The sequence below is a fragment of the Columba livia genome, chromosome 2 (assembly GCF_036013475.1).
Source record: "Columba livia isolate bColLiv1 breed racing homer chromosome 2, bColLiv1.pat.W.v2, whole genome shotgun sequence".
In the NCBI taxonomy this organism is placed as follows: domain Eukaryota; kingdom Metazoa; phylum Chordata; class Aves; order Columbiformes; family Columbidae; genus Columba; species Columba livia.
In genome coordinates this window covers 137,976,537-137,990,198 of record NC_088603.1, presented here as the reverse complement: position 1 = coordinate 137,990,198, position 13,662 = coordinate 137,976,537, and the positions used below count along the sequence as shown (strand labels likewise).

At 48.1% G+C, this 13,662-nt stretch overlaps 1 protein-coding gene across 1 annotated transcript in view; it reads right to left on the bottom strand.

The window, feature by feature from the left end:
* PLEKHF2 (pleckstrin homology and FYVE domain containing 2) overlaps positions 1-13,662 on the bottom strand; it is a 44,004-nt gene that overhangs the window by 8,508 nt on the left and 21,834 nt on the right. The window contains exons 5-7 of the mRNA XM_065054044.1: positions 11,681-11,752; positions 3,098-3,231; positions 1,809-1,990 (exon numbers count right to left, since the gene is read on the bottom strand). The gene's annotated coding sequence lies outside the window, so the exon portion shown is untranslated. The remainder of the gene's footprint in view (positions 1-1,808; positions 1,991-3,097; positions 3,232-11,680; positions 11,753-13,662) is intronic.

Sequence of the window (13,662 nt, the reverse complement as noted above, 5' to 3'; positions counted from 1 at the left end):
GCTTTGCACCCCAGGAGGTCACAGGACACATCTTTGGGGCCCAAAAAGGGTAACTAAGAAAAGCAAGTCTGTTGTCAGCAGCCTTAAATTTGCTGTGCTGGAGTCTGCACTGCTGAGGAAAAAAAAATGAATAAATAGAGGTAAGGGTTTGGAGGTTGAAATACAGGTCTGAGAGCGAGGCCACAAGTTGGGTACCTGCAGCTGTTGTGTTTTGCAAAAGGCAAAGTCTTCCTGAAATGCAAAAATGTTTGCAGGAAAATCTTTTCACTCTCACATACTCTGACTCAGCACCAGTATGTAAACTATAGACCATGAATATACTTGTGTATTATTGTCCTCATGTGAGTTTCTGCCATCCAGGTAGGTGTGGGTGAGCTCTGAGGAGTCTGCTCACTGGATAAACATACCTGAGGAGCTTCCTTTGCTCTCCTAATTATACTCTAGGGAGCCTTGGTGTGTACAGCACCAACCCATCCTGCCAGCTTCTGGGCTACATTTTTTAATTTGTGCACCTTAAATGCAAAGAAAGGGGCTCCCAGCAGGAGCTCCTCTGTGGTTGCTGCCAAAAGAGTAGCAATGGATTTGAAAGGGGGAGGAGATGGAGGATGCTGTCTGGGAGATGAGAGCCAGCAGAGATCCTTCCACACATCCCCCTGCCCTAAATCCCACACAGGGAGCAGGGATTTGAGGCTCCACCTTGTAAGAAGAAGGAGCCTGTCAAGCCAGGAGTGCACTGAGCCTGGGGAAGGCAGACGCCGTCACCCAGAGAGAGGGGGAAGAGGAGAGGGAGGAGGAAGGCTGCACTTTTACTAAAGTCTGGGGAGTTCAGACAATGAATAGTGACATACCTTACTTACCTTTTAAAATCTCTCCATATACTGCTAGCCATTAAAAATAAATAAATAAATAAATTGACAGTCACAGCTCTTAGTGAGGAAAGCAAAAAAAAAGATAAAGACCATAAGAATAAGGTGCAGAGCCACAGCCCTAAATCAATGTAAACAGAATGTGCTCCTGACCCAGAGATTTTTATATCTTATTGCCTTGAGAAATTATCTTCATTTGATTCATAAAATAAATCAAAATTATGCAAACAGCGTCAGGAACTTTATAGTTCTGAGAGGCACTGATACTAAAATAAGGTATGTGGGTGCTGAAATGCCTCCCAGCAGGACAGCCTGACGTGTGGTTGTGTAATGGGGATAAGTACAGTATTTCTTTGGAGCATTAACCTGAATTAAAGGATGAAATCGCTGGGCGGCTGGGCAGGGATCAAGCGACGCTCCTTGTCACTGCTGAGGCCTTGGCAACTATTAGAGAAATTGCCAGACCATAATTTAAATAAGGAAACTCTCACTAAGGAGCGCAGCAGTGTCCGTGCAAGGGTTTTCTTCTGCCTGCAGCACCAGATCAGCTCTTGAGGCAACGGCAGCTGGGGAGGAGGAGGTTCAAGAAGGGGGTTCAAGGAAGGGTTCAGCATTCACACCCCATCACATCTGCCCCCAGCTTCTGAAGGGCACAGCTCTGGTCTGGTCCTGCTTACCCGTGGGCTTCAGCGGCTCTCTGTAGGGCCGAACAGTGCTTTCCAGGGACAGCAGCTGGACGAAATGTCAGGGACTGATGCAAAATCAGTTTATTGTGTCTATTATGCAGCCGCATTGGGAGTTACATACCTAAATCCCTGTGCAGCACGGCGGGGGAATGCTCCCCACGCAAGGCTGCTTGTTCTCAGTAATCCTCTCAACTCACTGCTCAGAATACAGCATGCGGCAGTAGCTGCTGCGCCATGGACAAAACGTGATACGCACCAAAGTCATGTAGAGCCTGATCTTCATCTGGGGTCAGGCCGTGTAAACCGAGGCGATGCCTGCCGCAGCCGGTCCATCCCGCTGGAGGCATTCCTTGCCCTGGGGGCAGCGGCAAGGCCACACACTGCCAGGAGGCACCACTTTAAATTCAGAGCCCTTCAACAGGATTATTCCAGATTTTCCTTGGGGAGATAAATTATTAATTTAGCCGACAGCACATGTACAAATGCCATTTGTTTGAGTTAAATCCACCAGCTTTGCTTCAGTTTGAGAGATGCTTCCAAGGAATAACCCTCTCCACATGCTTTGCTACTTGAAAATGGATTTTGAGGTGCTATTGACTGCATATGGCCTGTAACAAAGTGCGCCCTTGCAGAACTGCCTTGTATCCGGCAAACAGCAAAAACTTAAACCCTCTCACCTCCATTTTTACACACTAGATAGGCTTACTGCAAAGGATGCCCACTCGGGTAGTATTACCCTTCAGTGAAGGGAAGACTGGTCCCTGTGTAAGCGTATTACATTCTGGAGCTGAGAGAAGAATGACGAAGGCCTTGCCCACTAGATGAGGATTTTAAGGCTCCCAAGTGTTGGCTCACTCCGTTCCCTCCCTGCACCAGCAGCCCCAGGTCTGACAGCTTTCCTCTGCAGCTATGTGGTTTTGTTGCAGTGACTTTCATGCATAGAAGTTCTTGATGGGATGAAGCGGGCTGGCGCACACATATCCCCTCACCACTGCTAGCTTCTGAGGGCTTCTGCTCCCAAAACCAGTGCCCAGAATTGCAAAAGAATACGGCCCAAGTCGAAAGATGTTAACATGTAATTCCACACTGAAAAAAATCTTCTTTTGCCACTGATTAAAGGCAACATGAAGACAGTTGGATGATGTGTTCCCCTAAACAGATCATGTGCCTGAGCACTAACGCATCCTGTAACTAGGCAAGGCAAGCTGTCTGTAGGACAGCTTCCCACCAAGACTGGTTTAACATGTGCTAGGGAACAAGTGACGGTGCCTTCACTTGGTTTAGAGTGTAGGGTACATCAAACCAGCTGGGATGATTTTGCATCATCCCTTTCAGCACTGTCTAGAGCTAGGAAGCCAGAAATAAGAACAGTCATCCAGACTTCAATACTCTCCTAAGAAAACTAGTTTAAGAGTCATACCTCAGGAGATTATCTAAATGTAGAATTGCATTAACTCAAAAAAAAAAAAAAATAAACTAATTGAAACTTTTGCAAAATATTGTGCACATACTCCCCCTTGCGTTTTAACCAGGTGTCTTTTGTACCTGTCTCCACCATCGCTTGCTCCAGTGATTTTCAGTGTGTGCTTCCTCCACCTTCAGACAGGTCACAAAAAATAACTGAGAAAAGCAGTTTGGCAACAGGTTTGAATTCCCTTGGTGTAAGCACTGAAAAGTATCTGGGAGAACGAAAAAAATAAAAAAAATAAAAAAAACATCAGCTTCTTTAGTTAGTTAAGTGTACATGTAGCTAAAGGCTGAGAATAAAACCCACCGCTCCCTTGGATGATAAGGCCTTGGGAATGACCTGGCCAGCTCACACGGCAGCACGGGGCAGGGGTGCCACAGAAGGACACACACCGAATAGCTGGGAAGTGGGATCCCACCCTGTCACTTATTTTCCCCATGCTGAATGCTTCAAAAATAAAAAAGTCACCGCCGCTCATCTCACCTCTGCTAAGCCCAGTGCTGCTCAGGTCTGCTGTGATTTCCAGAGCATCGCTGACCAGCTGCAAAACTGGTCCTTGCTCTTGGGCGACCAAGCCCCAGCACACACAGGGCACTACATGGCACTGCCCTTCCCGCTGTCCCCTGCCAGGAGATCTTCTCCTACACGTAGGACTGCAGAGACATCCCTGCAGTGCTGTGGTTCAGCGTCACAGGGAGCCCTCAGCCCCGTTGGCAGGTGGCAAGTTGAACTGGGCTGGCTCTTTGAGGGAGATTTTGCATGTGTGATTTATTGTTCAGTGCTTCCCACAGCTAAAACACAACACACTGAGGCTGCAGGGTTTAGAATCTGGGTCCATACTGAAATGCACTGATTATTTTATAGAATTACTACTCTATTGAAGGTTTGAGATTCCCTCTAAGGCAAATTCTGAGGTAGTGATATGTGGTGGGAAGGAGAAAGGCTTACTGGGGTTTCGCCCCTTTTTATTCTTTAAATGATATTTTCAAATGATAGAAATCATATCATGCATCTGATCACATTCCAGACTGGCAGAACCATTCCCAATAGAGCTGGTCTCCTTAAAGTGTTTAATGTTTAGAAATAAATAGAAATATATTATAGATAACTTCTGCCCCTGAAGTGTCAGTTCATTTACTCTACACTCACCACTTTTTCAATTTGACAGTTTTTTAGGAACTACTTTTGCAGAGGCAAGAAAGTAGCATAAATAACAAGTAGAATTGCATTGTCTTTACCTGCTCAAAAATTAGTAGTGTTTAACTACATGTTTAACAACTATCACTCCTAGCTACGTCAGTTATAGCTGAACCCATCGATGTGCTTAAATGCAGCTAAGAAATATGAGAAATATAGAGGGGAAAATCTAGCAAGAAAGAGACACTTTGGAGTGTTTGTGTACATACACGTCCTTTTACCAAACTGGGATTTAGATATCTTATAAAGGAGAGAGTCTGGAGCAAGGAGCTCACCCATTCCTGCAGTTCTTTAACATTTGTTTAAAGCATTGTGCATTTAAAATGCAAGAGGATCACCTCTATATTAGGAAATATCAACCTGCAGATGTGTCCTCTGGTCAGTGAAAGTGCCTGAAGCTCTGTCCTGGTTTCGTCAGGGACAGAGCTCATTTTCTTTCTAGCAGCTGGTATAGTGCTGTGGTTTGGATTTAGTGTGAGAAGAACGTTGATAATACACTGATGTTTTGGTTGTTGCCACGTAGTCAAGGACTTTGTTTCATCTCCCCATGCTCTACCAGGTGCACAAGAATCTGGGAGGGAACAAAGCCAGGACAGCTGACCCAAGCTGGCTGAAAGGGCATTCCTTACCATACAATGTCAAGATCAGAATAGAAACTGTAGTTGGCCAGGGAGAAAATACCACTGCTCAGGACCTAACTCATTGAACGGTAAGCAATTGCACTGTGCATCACTGGTTTTGTACATTCTGTTATTATGATCATTATTTTCTCTTCCTTTGCTGTCCTATTAAACTGTCCTTATATCAACCCACGAGTGTTTTTTTCCTTTCCCACTCCACTTTGGGAGGAGGAATGAAGGAGTGGCTGTGTGGTCCTAGGTGCTAGCTGGGGTTAAACCACAACAAGCTCACAAACTTTTCTCTTGCCATCAGAGCAGATGGGCATTAAGGCAGGTGAGAGACTGCTTATTCGACACAGAAATAATCTATCAGTGACTGTGCCATCACTACCAGCCCCGTTCCACCTGCAGGCGCTTGGCAGGGGGAAACAAGAGATGCTGCAATGAGGAGAGGTGTCACTGAGGAGCGCAGAGCATGACTAGTAGCCAAGTGGTAGATGGGAGATGGAATATAACTGATGAAGAAGCTTGAGGAGGTAGCACATAGCAGAGAAGAAGAACTGAAGTGTGTATGAGAAGTGCAGGACTAATCCACCTTTCCAGAGGAAACACAGAAAGGAATAGGGCAGATATTTGTGCAAAGGAAACCACAAGGGACAGCAATGGATGCGGCACAGCAAAGGATAACATAAATGCCCTTGGAGAGGACCACAGCACCAGCAGCACTGACCAGAAGAGGAGCTTCTTCATGTCCACAGCAGCAGCCCAAGAGGAGCCGGTGAAATACTGGAGAACAGACTCCTTGGGTGAGGGCTGGAGGTGGCACAGTACCTCCCCACCTCACTGAGAGCTCTCAGCTTTTGGCCAACACGTCCCTCCTCTTGTCCTGGGCAGGGCTCTCCATTTAGTGGGTCAGGCTTTGACCTTCTTACTACGCTTCCTCTCATTTTTTAACTACCACAGTGCAGGACATCAGCAGTAAGATCTGGAGGACTATCCCGGCCTCACTCAGGAGGGACAAGAGGAGACACGAGGGCTTGTTTGTGCACCACATGCTGTTTCCTCCTGCATTGGATGGGTATTCTATTTCAGTGGCTATCAGAAACTGGGAAGGGGTGTTGGCCACAGAGAGCGTAGCTGTTCTTCTCCAGCTCCCTGAAAGAACTTAGGAAAAGGAAGAGAAATGAAGCAAAATGAGGCACCTATTTCCAACTCCCCTCAGAGCTCCCTTCCCTCACTCCAGCAGCTCGAGACACACTGTACGCAAAGAGCATTACCCCAGTGCAAGCAGGGTTGTGCTTTACCAGGGCATTGCACAAGTCCAGAGGTGCTTCCCATCCACATCCCACCCATCAAAAGGTTTAAGCTGCCTCCAGTTGTTGCTTGTGGAACTGCAGAAGAGCAATGCACAAACTCTTTCTATCTCACCAAACAGGGTAAAAAAAAAAAAAAAAAAAAGGTACTTTTAAACATTGCAGGTTTAAATTTGCAGAAATTTATCTTTCTTGCAAAGTAGGGAGGATGCATTTTTACTTCCTATGATCAATGCCAGCTAAGTGCCCCCCTTGTCTTTTTCTCCTCTCTGGGGCCCCAGAAGTGATGCTGTTCCTCTTGGCACTTGTGTGCACCTCTCCTGCTCTTGGTCCTTGACTCAACGGCTTTTTCCAAACAGTGAATTTTCCATGAATCCTGTAGCCATGTGGCCTGCACTAAACTTGACTGCATTAACACTGCAGCAACTTTGGAAACAGCAACTTTAAGAACATGCTAGGTGAATTATATACAGGTTTGAGCTATTTCCAGTTCCCACTGTGAATACTCAGCTTGTAGAAGAAAAGCCCAGGTACTTCAGGAATGAGAAAAACCACAAACCTTAAGAAGCTACAGATCTTAATTCATTACCTTGGTGCTCTACGCTGGATGGAGATCCCATCCCTGCTCTAAGCAAAAATGGGATGATCAAAAATGTGAGGTGAATATCCCACTAAATGAGAAAATAAAAGCGAAAGCCTGGACCTTTAAACCCCACATCTGCCTCTGCCAGGAATGCCATAGCACTGCCAAACGCCAGGAGCAGCAGGTAATACCATTGCCTGTATAACACCGTTTTCATTGCCATTTTTTTTTAATTAAATCAACACCTAAGCTCTGTTCTGAAACATCAGACTGCTGACAAACACCCTCTAGTCCCACAGGGTACTCATAACCAGGCACAGAGGTGTAAAATGGCACCTGGCATGCTGGGGCCCAAAGTGTCCTTCACCAGTAGACACTGCCTGTCTGCCAGATCAAAACCGCTCCCTGACGAGGTAACATGGAATGGGGGAAAAACACCTGCTGGGCCGGATCAGGCCCTGCTCCTGGCTGGGGATGCTCATCAATGCCCCTTTCAGAGCAGCAAGTTTAGCATGAGACACCTGAGCAAACATCTGCATGTTTCCAGGCTATTTGCACACCCCAGGGTTTCCAGATGTCGCTCCCTGGCCTCTGCGGGTGCCCCCAGCTTGGAAGCACCCCCCTTCACACACCACAGAAGTGGGACACGCATCTTTACCCAAACCCATAGGCTTTGGAGTGGTTTTGAAGCAAGTTTAGTCTCCTGGGTACTGACTGTGCTGGTCCTTGATGCTTCAGCTGCTCCAATCTGCTCAGAGAAATGAGCACTGCTCTTTTTTGTCAAGGAAATGGCTGTAGCAAAAGAAAAACAATCATTCCTTTGGTTTTCCTCCCCTCTCAAGAAGACTTTAAAACAGCAGAGTTTCTGTGGCTTCAGCCGCAGCTTCTGCAATGGATTGTGCGCACCATGGGCGCTTGGCAGGGCGGCATTTGCTGCCAGGCACGGCGGGAATGTGAGGTGCTGTATCTAGATTCCTGTTTTCTGTATAAGTAAAGACAGGGTGAACAAGGGACTTTCCTCTGAGCTTACAGGACCTACCCTTCATCCCCACCAGTGAGCCACTCGCCCCATGCCCTGCGCTGCCCCAAAGCTCATGCCTTTGTGAGTGTGTGGAAGCGCTAGTGTAAATATTAAGAGAGATGCTTTGGCCTGCTCAGAGGCTCTGCAAAGCATCTGTACAGCAGAGCTGCCAAGGATGGGTTGTTCTTAAAGAGCTACAGAATATATTTTTCTTGTGCTAATGTGACTTGGAGGGGGTAATTTTGGGGAGGAAAGTCCATGTGTTTGGAGACAAGCGTAAAATGTGCCTGTGACACATGTCCAGAGTGAGATCTGTCCAGAGAGGCCCATGCATCCGTATGGGCTGAGATGGGGAGGTTTTATTTTCCCCAATGGAGAAACGCATTTGAGGTGGCAGAAGATGTCAGGGAGGGGCAGAAGGCTGCAGCCAGCCACTGCTCCCCATGCCCTGAGTTTAATAACCCAGTTTTCTGTAAGCACCATGAAAGCAAAAGACTGAAGGTACATGCAGCTGCACAGGTATTCCAAGCTCAGGGGGGCAAACTGCACCCTGGCTTGGCTCTCCTACCCATGGTCCACAGCAGTGGACGCCTGGGGCTTAGCACCACCCCTGTGCCCCGTGGTGATGGGACAAAGATGGGGAGCTGGTGCTAGCACCATGCAGCTCTTCACCCCAAAACACATGGAGGACGGTGGCATGGGCTGACCCCATGTCACCATGCAACTGCCCAGGCAGCTCCACCTCTCAGCCATCCCGTGTCATATATGCCTGGCTCAATGACCGCAATATTTAAAATTACCACCACCTGAAATGCCTGTGCACCAATGCACGCAGCATGGGGAATAAGCAGGAGTTAGAATCCTGTGTTCGGCCAGGAGATTATGATCTGGTGGCAATTACAAAGACATAATGGGACAGCTGACATGACTAGAATGTGGTCATGGATGGCGATGTCCTTCTCAGGAAAGATAGGCCAGCCAGGCGTGATGGTGGAGTTTCTTTTCACATGAGAGCAACTACAATGTATTGAGTACTGTCCAGGTATGGATGAGGAGCGAGTTGAGAGTCTATGGGTGAGAATTAAGGGGCAGGATGGTAGGGGTGATATTGTTGTGGGTGTCTGTTAACAGACCACCAGATCAGGGTGAGGAAGTTGACAAGGCCTTCTACAGACAGCTGAGAGCAGCCTTACAGCCACAGGCCCTGGTTGTCATGGGGGATTTTAACTACCCTGATGCTTGCTGGAAGGACTACTCAGCCAGCCAGCCGCAGTCCGGGAGGTTCCTCCAGTGCACTGATAACTTCCTGATGCAAATGGTAGATGAGCCGACTCAGAGAAGAGCACTGCTGGACCTCATCCTCACTAACAAGGAGGGTCTGATTGAAGCGGTAAAGGTTGAGGGCTGCCTGGGTTGCAGTGACCATAAATGGTGGAGTTCAGGATCTCATGTGGCAGGAACAGGATAGCAAGCAGAATTGCAACGCTGGACTTCAGTAGGGCCAACTTTGGCCTTTTCAAACAATTGCTAGGGGAAATCCCGTGGGACAGGGTACTCAAAGGTAAAGGGGCCCAAGACAGTTGGCTAGCATTCGGGGACTGCTTCTTCCAAGCTCAAGATCAGAGCATGCCAACAGGTAGAAAGTCAAGGAAGGGGCCAGGAGACCTGCATGGTTAAACAGGGAACTGCTGGGCAAACTCAAGTGGAAGAGGAGAGTTTACAGATCATGGAAGGAGGGGCTGGCCACTTGGGGAGAATATAAGGCTGTTGTCAGAGGGTGTAAGGAGACAACTAGGAAAGCTAAGGCCTCCTTAGAATTAAACCTTGTGAGAGGGGTCAAGGACAACAGGAAGAACTTTTTCAAATATGTTGCAGATAAAACTAACACTAGAGGCAATGTAGGCCCACTGATTAATGGGGTGGGTGCCCTGGTGACAGAAGATACAGAGAAGGCAGAGTTACTGAATGCGTTCTTTGTCTCTGTTTGTAGTGTCAGAGGCTGTCCTGAGGAGCCCCGTACCCCTGAGGCCCAGAGGAAGTCAGGAAAATGGAGGAGTTTGCCTCGGTTGATGAGGACTGGGTTAGGGACCAATTAGGCAATTTGGACATCCATAAATCCATGGGTCCTGAGGGGATGCACCCACAGGTGCTGAGGGAGCTGGCTGAAGTCATTGCTAGGCCACTCTCCATCATCTTTGCTAAGTCATGGGAAACAGGAGAGGTGCCTGGGGACTGGAAGAAAGCAAATGTCACTCCAGTCTTCAAAAAGGGCAAGAAGGAGTACCCAGGTAACTATAGACGGGTCAGCCTCACCTCCATCCCTGGAAAGGTGATGGAACAACTTATCCTTGGTGCCATCTCAAGACATACCAAGGATAAGAGGGTCATTAGGGCCAGTCAGCATGGCTTCACCAAGGGGAAGTCGTGCTTGACCAGCCTCATAGCCTTTTATGAGGACATAATGAGGTGGTTAAATGATGGTAAAGCAGTGGATGTGGTCTATCTTGATTTCAGTAAAGCATTTGCCACAGTCTCCCACAGCATCCTTGCTGCTAAACTGAGGGAGTGCGGTCTGGACGATCTGGTAGTGAGGTGAACTGGGAACTGGCTGAAGGAAAGAAGCCAGAGAGTCGTGGTCAATGGGGCAGAATCTAGTTGGAGGCCTGTATCTAGTGGAATCACTCATGGGTCGGTACTGGGACCAGTACTATTCAATATATTAATCAAGGACTTGGATGAAGGACTAGAGTGCACTGTCAGCAAGTTTGCTGATGACACCGAGCTGGGAGGAGTGGCTGACATGCCAGAAGGCTGTGCTGCCATCCAGCGAGACCTGGACAGGCTGGAGAGCTGGGCGGGGAAAAATTTAATGAAATATAACAAGGAAAAGTGTAGAGTCTTGCATCTGGGCAGGAACAATCCCAGGTACCAATATAAGTTGGGGAACAATCTGTCAGAGAGCAGTATAGGGGAAAGGGACCTGGGGGTCCTGGTGGACAGCAGGATGACCATGAGCCAGCACTGTGCCCTTGTGGCATCCTGGGGTGTATTAGAAGGGGGGTGGTTAGTAGGTTGAGAGAGGTTCTCCTTCTCCTCTGCTCTGCCCTGGTGAGACCACATCTGGAATATTGTGTCCAGTTCTGGGCCCCTCAGTTCAAGAAGGACAGGGAACTGCTGGAGAGAGTCCAGCACAGGGCAACAAAGATGATGAAGGGAATGGAGCATCTCCCATATGAGGAAAGGCTGAGGGGGCTGGGTCTCTTTAGCTTGGAGAAGAGGAGACTGAGGGGCGACGTCATTAATTATTATAAGTGTATAAAGGGTGAGTGTTACAAGGATAGAGCCAGGCTCTTCTCAGTGACAAGCAATGATTAGACAAGGGGCAATGGGTACAAACTGGAACACAGGAGGTTCCACTTAAATATGAGAAGAAATTTCTTCACGGTGAGGGTGACAGAACACTGGAACAGGCTGCCCAGGGGGGTTCTGGAGTCTCCTACTCTGGAGACATTCAAAACCCGCCTGGACACATTCCTGTGTAGCCTCATCCAGGTGTTCCTGCTCTGGCAGGGGGATTGGACTAGATGATCTTTTGAGGTCCCTTCCAATCCCTGACATTCTGTGATTCTGTGATTTGTAGGTCCAGCTGAATGTGAGTTTCAGGAAGCATGTGCTATACCAATTAGTGCTAATCACTGTTTACTCCCTGCATCCCTTCCTGTCTGCCCACTTGCAGCAAGTTCAAATAAATGAATACTATTTAAATAAACAGTGCATTTGTGATTCCTAGTAATTTCCCTTGAAGTAGTTATGACAACCGCATTAACTGGTACTAATTCAACATGCTGCTTGTAATTTGGCCAGTATTCAGATGGGAGAACCTGTTTTCATAGCAGCTAATAAAAGGTGGTTTATTGCTGCCCTACCAGGTGTCCTGTAGCTGCAGCCTCTTTCCCAGCACAGGAGCCACAATCATCTGCTTGTCTTGGCACATGCATCTGTTGAAGAGACGATACTGTACAAATAGGCCATGTTGGTTATGAAGCAGCCCTAAGCACCACAAGCAGTCTTTCTGTTCCATCAAGGGAAAACTAGGTGGAGCAAACATCTACCGAACAGTTCCACCTAACGCCACGCAGCTCAGGCACATTAAATAGCACCTGGAGCCCAGGGTTGTGTTCATAGGCCTTGCCCTAAAACTCAGCTCAGGCTTAGGAAACCAAATTACACCATGACCTTGCTTATGCATCATGTTCACAGCTGTTTCAGTTTATGCAGGTGCTCCTGGAGTTGTTGCTGAGATCAGACCTGTGGTGGTGACCAGCCCGACAGTGCCCCAGCCCAGCCCCAAAAATCAATAGCAAAATGGGAAGCTGAGGGAAAGGACTGCAGGAGGTTATCAGGATCCCCAGGTCCACATAGGCAGTCAGGCTCTGCACTTACTTCACCTCAGCAAGGCTGGAATTGAATTAAAACCTGGCTTATGAAGGCTGTGTGGGCTCTGCTAGCTCATGATGGGGTGTCAGATGAGGGGGTTTGCCCTGTTAACCAGGGAAATGGCCAGGCTGGGAGAGGAAGCCAAGGCTGAGACTTCTCTTGTCAGTGCACCCAAATGCTGGAAGTGAATGTACTCACCTGGTGACTGAGTGAGAACTGCTTAGGGAGACATAGAGTGGGATTTGCTCATCAATAAGCCCCTGTACTTTGAAATGGTTTGTCCTGGTACGGACAAGGACAGAGGGCACGTACCCCTAGGGGATGTAGGAGAGTTTGCCAAGTCCCTCCTTATGGCTAAAGATGCTAAGCTTCTGCTAAAACCGTCAGTTAGTAATAGCCAATAGAAAGAGTATTGGGTTTGGTGGTTCCAGTCAAGGCCATATGAAGACCTAATCAGTGGTGGACCCTGAGCCAGCTGGGGCTGCTAGTAGCATCATGGAAAGCTGCAGTGGGTTTGCTTTGGGCCTGCCTGTGTCACTGCGCAGCAGCACGTCCCTGCCCCACCAGGTGCTGGAGCATCCCTGTCCTACCCCTCCACCTAGAGCAGCCAACTGCACTTCGTGCCTTGATCTCCAGCTGCCAGGCTGGGGGAAAAGCAGTTCAGCAGCAGCAGGAGGCACCACAAGGTCCTTGGGTCACATCTGGCTCTCCTTCCCCACAGGAACAGTCTCCTCGATGTCAAGTGCTTCTGACTTGAGAAGTGCTTGACTGTGAGAAGCAAGTCCTGGTCCACCCGCTTTCACTCACTGCTGGTGATGCACCACATGCGCAGCAATGGCAAATCTCGTGGGTGTCCAGCCACGTGCTTAAAATTTTAAAAGCCTTGTAGCTGCATGCATACAGCAGTGACCCTGTGTGCAGTTGGATGAGGAGATGCCACCACCAGTGAGCAGCACATGGGGACTGTCCTGATGGAGCTGCTGTTTGCAGCAGTGCCAGCTCTTCACTTTCCAGCATTTTGGAAGATGCTCTGTGAAAGAAGGTGTTATTTTTTGGATCCAGGCTTGTTTTAATCGGTCAGTACTCCTTGCTGTTTCAGGAAGATTGCAACCAGGAAGAGGATTGCTGGGGCATTACAACACACATGTAGCTTTGTCTCATAAAAGGCAAGTTGCTCCATGGCCTCAAGCAGTTATTTTGCTTGATATCTCCCTACTTAAAACCTGGGCAAGCAGCAGTGCAAAACAGGCTGTGGACACTCAGAGGGGTGCTGTGAGTTTATCTGGTGCTTAGCCAGGCACTGGCTTGCCCCTGATGGGCGATCAGTCACCCAACTAAGTCAGGCGTGAATGTTAGAAACTGCATTTTGATTCCCTGCATGCTTCACCACACCTTCAGTAACCATGTCTTTATTTATTAAAAAAAAAAAAAAAAAAAAGGCAAAAGCAAACCACAAACACGACTGGTATGT